This window comes from Amblyomma maculatum, chromosome 1 (assembly GCF_055883805.1).
Source record: "Amblyomma maculatum isolate TAMU_Amacu chromosome 1, ASM5588380v1, whole genome shotgun sequence".
NCBI lineage: Eukaryota > Metazoa > Arthropoda > Arachnida > Ixodida > Ixodidae > Amblyomma > Amblyomma maculatum.
This window is the reverse complement of record NC_139344.1, coordinates 501,008,812-501,017,068: the sequence shown is the minus strand read 5'-3', so window position 1 is coordinate 501,017,068 and position 8,257 is coordinate 501,008,812.

The window sequence follows — 8,257 nt, the reverse complement described above, 5'->3', positions numbered from 1 at the left end:
GGGAAGAGGGAGGGAGCAAAAGACTGAAAGAGGAAGAGAGGAAATGAGGGAAGGAAAGTAGGAGAGAGGCAAAGACTGAAAGAGGGGGAGAGCGAAGTAGGAAAGAGGGAGAGAGGAAATGAGGGAGGGAAGATGGAGAGAGGCAAAGACTGAAAGAGGGGGAGAGCGAAGGAAGGAAAGAGGGAGAGAGTGAAAGACTGAAAGAGGGAAAGGGGGAGAGGGAGGGAGGGAAAGATGGCCTGAAAAATTGAGAGAGCAGGAAAGAGGGAAAGGAAAGAGAGGGAGAGGAAAATAGAGAGGGGGAGAGGGAAAGAAGGAAAGTGTGAGAGAGGGAAAGACTGGAATATGGAAATAAGGATAGAGGGTAAGAAGGAAATAGGGAAAGGATGGAGGGGGAAAGATGGAGAGAGGGAAAGACTGAAAAAAGGGAAAGAAGGGAGAGATTGACAGGGAATGGAAAGAAGGAAAGAGGGAGAGGGAAAGACTGGAAGATGGAAAGAAGGAGATGGGGGAAAGAGGGAGGAGGGAAGACTGAAAGAGGGAAAGAAGGAGAGAGGGAGATGAAAATAAGGAAAAAGGGAGAGAGTGGAAAAGGGAAATGTGGAAAGAGAGAGTGAGAGAGGCAAAGCAAGAGAGAGCAAGAGGAAAAAAAAGAAAGAGCCTCACATGAAGTGCTCCCTTAGAGCCTCAGCTGCAGCAGTCCTAAAAAACCGAAGCGGTGGCCTTGTGGTAGAGCATCCGCCTCGCATTCGAGAGGTACCGGGTTCAACCCCTGGTGCTGCGGGTACCCACCGGTTTTTCAATGGGTACAAAACCCGGCCTCTTGCTCAGCTCTTCTGGGGTGAAATGCTTGGGAAAAGGCTGAAAGAGAGAAATAAGGAGAGATGGAAAGTAAAGAGGGAGAGACAAAAGGGAGGGAGAATGACAGACTGAGAGAGGGAATGAGGGAGAGGAAAAGAGTGAAAGAGGGGAAGGGAGAGAGGTAGAGACTGAAAGGAGAGAGAGAGGAGGGAAAGAGGGAGAGCAAGAAAAGGAGAGAGAGCGATAGAGACAAAAGGAAGGGAAAGAGGGAGATTGAAAGGGGGAAGAGGGAGAGTGAAAGACTGCAAGAGGGAGAGGGAAATATGAGGGAGGGAAGATGGAGAGAGGGAAATACTGAAAGAGGAGGAGAGCGAAGGAAGGAAAGAGGGGAAGGGAGAGAGAAAGGAAGGAGAGTGAGAGGGAAAGATGGACTGGAAGAGAAAGAGGGAAAGGAAAGAGAGGGAGAGAATACAATAGAGGGGGAGAGGGGAGGAAGGAAAGTGGGAGAGAGGGAAAGACAGGAATAGGGAAATAAGGATAGAGGGTAAGAAAAGATAGGGAAAGGGTGGAGGGGGAAAGATGGAGAGAGGGAAAGACTGAAAAAAGGAAAGGGAGAGATTGACAGGGAATGGAAAGAAGGAAAGAGGGAGAGGGAAAGACTGGAATATGGAAAGGAGATAGGGGGAGGAGGAAGACTGAAAGAGGGAAAGAAGGAGAGAGGGAGATGGAAATAAGGAAAAAGGGAGAGAGGGGAAAGGTGGAAAGAGAGAGGCAAAGCAAGAGAGAGGGAGAGGGAAAAAGAGAAAGAGCCTCACATGAAGTGCTCCCTTAGAGCCTCAGCTGCAGCAGTCCTAAAAAAACCGAAGCGGTGGCCTTGTGGTAGAGCATCTGCCTCGCATTCGGAAGGTACCGGGTTCAAACCCTGGTGCTGCCGGTTACCCACCGGTTTTTCAATGGGTACAAACCCCAGCCTCTTGCTCAGCTCTTCTGGGGTGAAATGCTTGGGAAAAGGCTGAAAGACTTAAAGAGAGAAATAAGGAGAGAGGGGAAAAGGGAGAGGGAGGGAAAGAAGGAAAGAGGAAGAGAGGGAAAGGAAAGAGGGAGAGGGAAAGACTGGAAGATGGAATGAAGGAGATAGGGGGAAGAGGGAGGAGGGAAGACTGAAAGAGGGAAAGGAGAGAGGGAGATGGAAATAAGGAAAAAGGGAGAGGGGGAAAAGGGAAAGGTGGAAAGAGAGAGGCAAAGCAAGAGAGAGGGAAAGAGCCTCACCTGAATTGCTCCCTTAGAGCCTCAGCTGCAGCAGTCCTAAAAAACCGAAGCAGTGGCCTTGTGGTAGAGCATCCGCCTCGCATTCGGTAGGTACCGGGTTCAACCCCTGGTGACACCTGTTACCCACCGGTTTTTCAATGGGTTCAAGCTTTCCCCCGGCCTGTTGCTCGGCTCTTCTGGGGTGAAAAGGGCCACATAAGGGAAAGAGGGAAAGGGAGAAGAGGGAGAGGATGAAAGGAGAGAGGGAAAGAAGACTTCAGGTAAGAGGGAACGAGGGAAGGGAGAAGAGAGAGAAAATGAAAGAAGGAGAGAGGGAAAGGGGAAGAGAGTAAGAAAGAGGGAGAGGGATAGGACTGAAAGAAGAAAAGAAGGAGAGCGAAAGGAAAAAGGGAGAGAGAGAAAGATGGAGAGAGGGAAAGACGGCGAGGGAGAGATGGGAAAAGGTAGACTGAAAGAGGGAGAGAGGGAAAGGGGAAGAGGAAAAGAATGAAAGAGGGACAGAGACAAAAAGGAGGGAGAGGAGTGAGGGAAAGGTAGAGGTAGAGAGTGAAAGAGAAAGAGAAGGAAAGGGGAAGAGGGAGAGGGGGAAAAGGAAGAGGGAAAGAGGATTAAAGAAAGAGGGGGAGATGGAAGGGGGAGTGGTAGAGACTGAAAGAGGGAAAGGAGGGAGGGAGAGAAGGAAAGATGGCAAGAGGGAAAGAGTGAGAGCAAAAAAGGAGAGAGGGATAGAGACAAAAGGGAAGGAGGGGGGGAAAGACTGAAAGAATGAGGGAGAGGGAAGAGTGAGGGAAGGAAGATGGAGAGAGGGAGGGGAGGAGGGAAAGATGGTGGAAGGAGAGGGAGAGGAAAAAAGGTGAGAGGGATAGAGACAAAAGGGAGGGAAAGAGGGAGAGTGAAAGGTGGAACAGGGAGAGAGTGACAAACTGAGAGGGAATGAGGGAGAGGAAAAGAGTGGAGGGGAAGGGAGAGAGGTAGAGACTGAAAAGAGAGAGGGAGGAGGGAAAGATGGCAAGAGGGAAAGAAGGAAAGAGGGAGAGCAAGAAAAGGAGAGAGGGATAGAGACAAAAGGGAGGGAAAGAGGGAGAGTGAGACTGCAAGAGGGAGAGGGGAAGATGGAGAGAGGGAAATACTGGAAGAGGGGGAGAGCGAAGGAAGGAAAGAGGGGAGAGGGGAAGAGAGAGCGGGAAAGAAGGAAAGGGGAAGAGGGAGAGAGGGGGAAAGAAAGAGGGAAAGAGGATTAAGGAAAGAGGGGGAGATGGAAGGGGGAGAGAGAGGAAGAGAGGTAGAGACTGAAAGAGGGAAAGGATGGAGGGAGAGAAGGAAAGATGCCAAGAGGGAAAGAGTGAGAGCAAAAAAGGAGAGAGGGATAGAGACAAAAGGGAGGGAAAGAGGGATAGATGGAGAGGGAAAGGAGAGAGAGAGAAAGGGGGGTATAGGAAAAGAGGAAAGTGGGAGAGGTGGAAATAAGGAAAGAGGGCAGGAAAGGGGGAAGGAAAGAGGGATAGAGAAAAAGGGAGGGAAAGAAGGAAAGATGGAGAGTGAAATAGGCAAAGGGGAAGAGGGAGAGAATGAAAGGATAGAGGGAAAGAAAAGACTGCAGGTAAGAGGAAGAGTGAAAGAGGGAGAGATGGAAAGAAGAGGGAGAAGTGGAAAGAGGAAAACGAGGAGAGGGAAAGAGAAAGAGAGGGAAGGACTTAATGAATGAAGGAGGGAAATAATGAAAGAGGGAGAGTGGAAGAGGGAAAGGGGAGAGAGGGAAAGGAGAGAGTGGGGTGGAAAGGAGAGAGTGAGAGGGAAAGATGGAGAGAGGGAATAAGGAAAGTGGGAGAGCAGAATGAAAGAGGAAAAGAAAGGAAAAAGGGCGAGGGAGAGATGGAAAGAGGGAAAAGAAAAGAAGCAAAGTGGGCAAGGGAATGGCTGAAAGAAGGAAATGGGAGAGAAAAAAGGATGGCAAGAGGGAAAGAAGCAAAAAGGGAGAGGGAATTAAGGAAAGAGGGAGAGAGGGAAAGGTGGAGAGAGGGAAAGATGGAGAGATGGAAAGAGCGAGACTGAAAGAAGGAAAAGGAAAGAGTGAAATTAGAGAGTGAAAGAGGGAAAGATGGAGAGAGGGCGAGGGAGAGATGTGAAGAGGGAGACTGAGAGGGAAAGAAGGAGAGAGGAAAAGGGAGAGAGGGAAAGTGGGAGAGCGAAAGAAGGAGAGAGGGAGAGGGAAAGAATGAAAGAGGGATAGAGACAAAAGAGATGGAAAGAGGGGGAGATGGAGAGGGAGAGTGAAAGGGGGAAGAGGGAGGGAGCAAAAGACTGAAAGAGGAAGAGAGGAAATGAGGGAAGGAAAGTAGGAGAGAGGCAAAGACTGAAAGAGGGGGAGAGCGAAGTAGGAAAGAGGGAGAGAGGAAATGAGGGAGGGAAGATGGAGAGAGGCAAAGACTGAAAGAGGGGGAGAGCGAAGGAAGGAAAGAGGGAGAGAGTGAAAGACTGAAAGAGGGAAAGGGGGAGAGGGAGGGAGGGAAAGATGGCCTGAAAAATTGAGAGAGCAGGAAAGAGGGAAAGGAAAGAGAGGGAGAGGAAAATAGAGAGGGGGAGAGGGAAAGAAGGAAAGTGTGAGAGAGGGAAAGACTGGAATATGGAAATAAGGATAGAGGGTAAGAAGGAAATAGGGAAAGGATGGAGGGGGAAAGATGGAGAGAGGGAAAGACTGAAAAAAGGGAAAGAAGGGAGAGATTGACAGGGAATGGAAAGAAGGAAAGAGGGAGAGGGAAAGACTGGAAGATGGAAAGAAGGAGATGGGGGAAAGAGGGAGGAGGGAAGACTGAAAGAGGGAAAGAAGGAGAGAGGGAGATGAAAATAAGGAAAAAGGGAGAGAGTGGAAAAGGGAAATGTGGAAAGAGAGAGTGAGAGAGGCAAAGCAAGAGAGAGCAAGAGGAAAAAAAGAAAGAGCCTCACATGAAGTGCTCCCTTAGAGCCTCAGCTGCAGCAGTCCTAAAAAACCGAAGCGGTGGCCTTGTGGTAGAGCATCCGCCTCGCATTCGAGAGGTACCGGGTTCAACCCCTGGTGCTGCGGGTACCCACCGGTTTTTCAATGGGTACAAAACCCGGCCTCTTGCTCAGCTCTTCTGGGGTGAAATGCTTGGGAAAAGGCTGAAAGAGAGAAATAAGGAGAGATGGAAAGTAAAGAGGGAGAGACAAAAGGGAGGGAGAATGACAGACTGAGAGAGGGAATGAGGGAGAGGAAAAGAGTGAAAGAGGGGAAGGGAGAGAGGTAGAGACTGAAAGGAGAGAGAGAGGAGGGAAAGAGGGAGAGCAAGAAAAGGAGAGAGAGCGATAGAGACAAAAGGAAGGGAAAGAGGGAGATTGAAAGGGGGAAGAGGGAGAGTGAAAGACTGCAAGAGGGAGAGGGAAATATGAGGGAGGGAAGATGGAGAGAGGGAAATACTGAAAGAGGAGGAGAGCGAAGGAAGGAAAGAGGGGAAGGGAGAGAGAAAGGAAGGAGAGTGAGAGGGAAAGATGGACTGGAAGAGAAAGAGGGAAAGGAAAGAGAGGGAGAGAATACAATAGAGGGGGAGAGGGGAGGAAGGAAAGTGGGAGAGAGGGAAAGACAGGAATAGGGAAATAAGGATAGAGGGTAAGAAAAGATAGGGAAAGGGTGGAGGGGGAAAGATGGAGAGAGGGAAAGACTGAAAAAAGGAAAGGGAGAGATTGACAGGGAATGGAAAGAAGGAAAGAGGGAGAGGGAAAGACTGGAATATGGAAAGGAGATAGGGGGAGGAGGAAGACTGAAAGAGGGAAAGAAGGAGAGAGGGAGATGGAAATAAGGAAAAAGGGAGAGAGGGGAAAGGTGGAAAGAGAGAGGCAAAGCAAGAGAGAGGGAGAGGGAAAAAGAGAAAGAGCCTCACATGAAGTGCTCCCTTAGAGCCTCAGCTGCAGCAGTCCTAAAAAAACCGAAGCGGTGGCCTTGTGGTAGAGCATCTGCCTCGCATTCGGAAGGTACCGGGTTCAAACCCTGGTGCTGCCGGTTACCCACCGGTTTTTCAATGGGTACAAACCCCAGCCTCTTGCTCAGCTCTTCTGGGGTGAAATGCTTGGGAAAAGGCTGAAAGACTTAAAGAGAGAAATAAGGAGAGAGGGGAAAAGGGAGAGGGAGGGAAAGAAGGAAAGAGGAAGAGAGGGAAAGGAAAGAGGGAGAGGGAAAGACTGGAAGATGGAATGAAGGAGATAGGGGGAAGAGGGAGGAGGGAAGACTGAAAGAGGGAAAGGAGAGAGGGAGATGGAAATAAGGAAAAAGGGAGAGGGGGAAAAGGGAAAGGTGGAAAGAGAGAGGCAAAGCAAGAGAGAGGGAAAGAGCCTCACCTGAATTGCTCCCTTAGAGCCTCAGCTGCAGCAGTCCTAAAAAACCGAAGCAGTGGCCTTGTGGTAGAGCATCCGCCTCGCATTCGGTAGGTACCGGGTTCAACCCCTGGTGACACCTGTTACCCACCGGTTTTTCAATGGGTTCAAGCTTTCCCCCGGCCTGTTGCTCGGCTCTTCTGGGGTGAAAAGGGCCACATAAGGGAAAGAGGGAAAGGGAGAAGAGGGAGAGGATGAAAGGAGAGAGGGAAAGAAGACTTCAGGTAAGAGGGAACGAGGGAAGGGAGAAGAGAGAGAAAATGAAAGAAGGAGAGAGGGAAAGGGGAAGAGAGTAAGAAAGAGGGAGAGGGATAGGACTGAAAGAAGAAAAGAAGGAGAGCGAAAGGAAAAAGGGAGAGAGAGAAAGATGGAGAGAGGGAAAGACAGCGAGGGAGAGATGGGAAAAGGTAGACTGAAAGAGGGAGAGAGGGAAAGGGGAAGAGGAAAAGAATGAAAGAGGGACAGAGACAAAAAGGAGGGAGAGGAGTGAGGGAAAGGTAGAGGTAGAGAGTGAAAGAGAAAGAGAAGGAAAGGGGAAGAGGGAGAGGGGGAAAAGGAAGAGGGAAAGAGGATTAAAGAAAGAGGGGGAGATGGAAGGGGGAGTGGTAGAGACTGAAAGAGGGAAAGGAGGGAGGGAGAGAAGGAAAGATGGCAAGAGGGAAAGAGTGAGAGCAAAAAAGGAGAGAGGGATAGAGACAAAAGGGAAGGAGGGGGGGAAAGACTGAAAGAATGAGGGAGAGGGAAGAGTGAGGGAAGGAAGATGGAGAGAGGGAGGGGAGGAGGGAAAGATGGTGGAAGGAGAGGGAGAGGAAAAAAGGTGAGAGGGATAGAGACAAAAGGGAGGGAAAGAGGGAGAGTGAAAGGTGGAACAGGGAGAGAGTGACAAACTGAGAGGGAATGAGGGAGAGGAAAAGAGTGGAGGGGAAGGGAGAGAGGTAGAGACTGAAAAGAGAGAGGGAGGAGGGAAAGATGGCAAGAGGGAAAGAAGGAAAGAGGGAGAGCAAGAAAAGGAGAGAGGGATAGAGACAAAAGGGAGGGAAAGAGGGAGAGTGAGACTGCAAGAGGGAGAGGGGAAGATGGAGAGAGGGAAATACTGGAAGAGGGGGAGAGCGAAGGAAGGAAAGAGGGGAGAGGGGAAGAGAGAGCGGGAAAGAAGGAAAGGGGAAGAGGGAGAGAGGGGGAAAGAAAGAGGGAAAGAGGATTAAGGAAAGAGGGGGAGATGGAAGGGGGAGAGAGAGGAAGAGAGGTAGAGACTGAAAGAGGGAAAGGATGGAGGGAGAGAAGGAAAGATGCCAAGAGGGAAAGAGTGAGAGCAAAAAAGGAGAGAGGGATAGAGACAAAAGGGAGGGAGAGGGGGAAAGACTGAAAGAGAGAGGGAAAGATTGAGGGAGGGAGGATGGAGAGAGGAAGGGGAGGAGGGAAAGATGGTGAAAGGGAAAGAAGGAGAGGGAGAGCAAAAAAGGAGAGTGGGATAGAGACAAAGGGGAGGGAAAGTAGGAAAGAGGGAGAGTGAGAGGTGGAACAGGGAGAGAGCGACAGACTGAGATAGGGAATGAGGGAGAGGAGAAGAGTGAAGGAGGGGAAGGGAGAGAGGTAGAGACTGAAAGGAGAGAGGGAGGAGGGAAAGATGGCAAGAGGGAGAGCAAGAAAAGGAGAGAGAGGGATTGAGACAAAAGGGAGGGAAAGAGGGAGAGTGAAAGACTGCAAGAGGGAAAGATGAGGGAGGGAAATACTGAAAGAGGGGGAGAGCGAAGGAAGGAAAGAGGGGAGAGGGGAATGGAGAGAGGGAAGGAAGGAGAGCGAG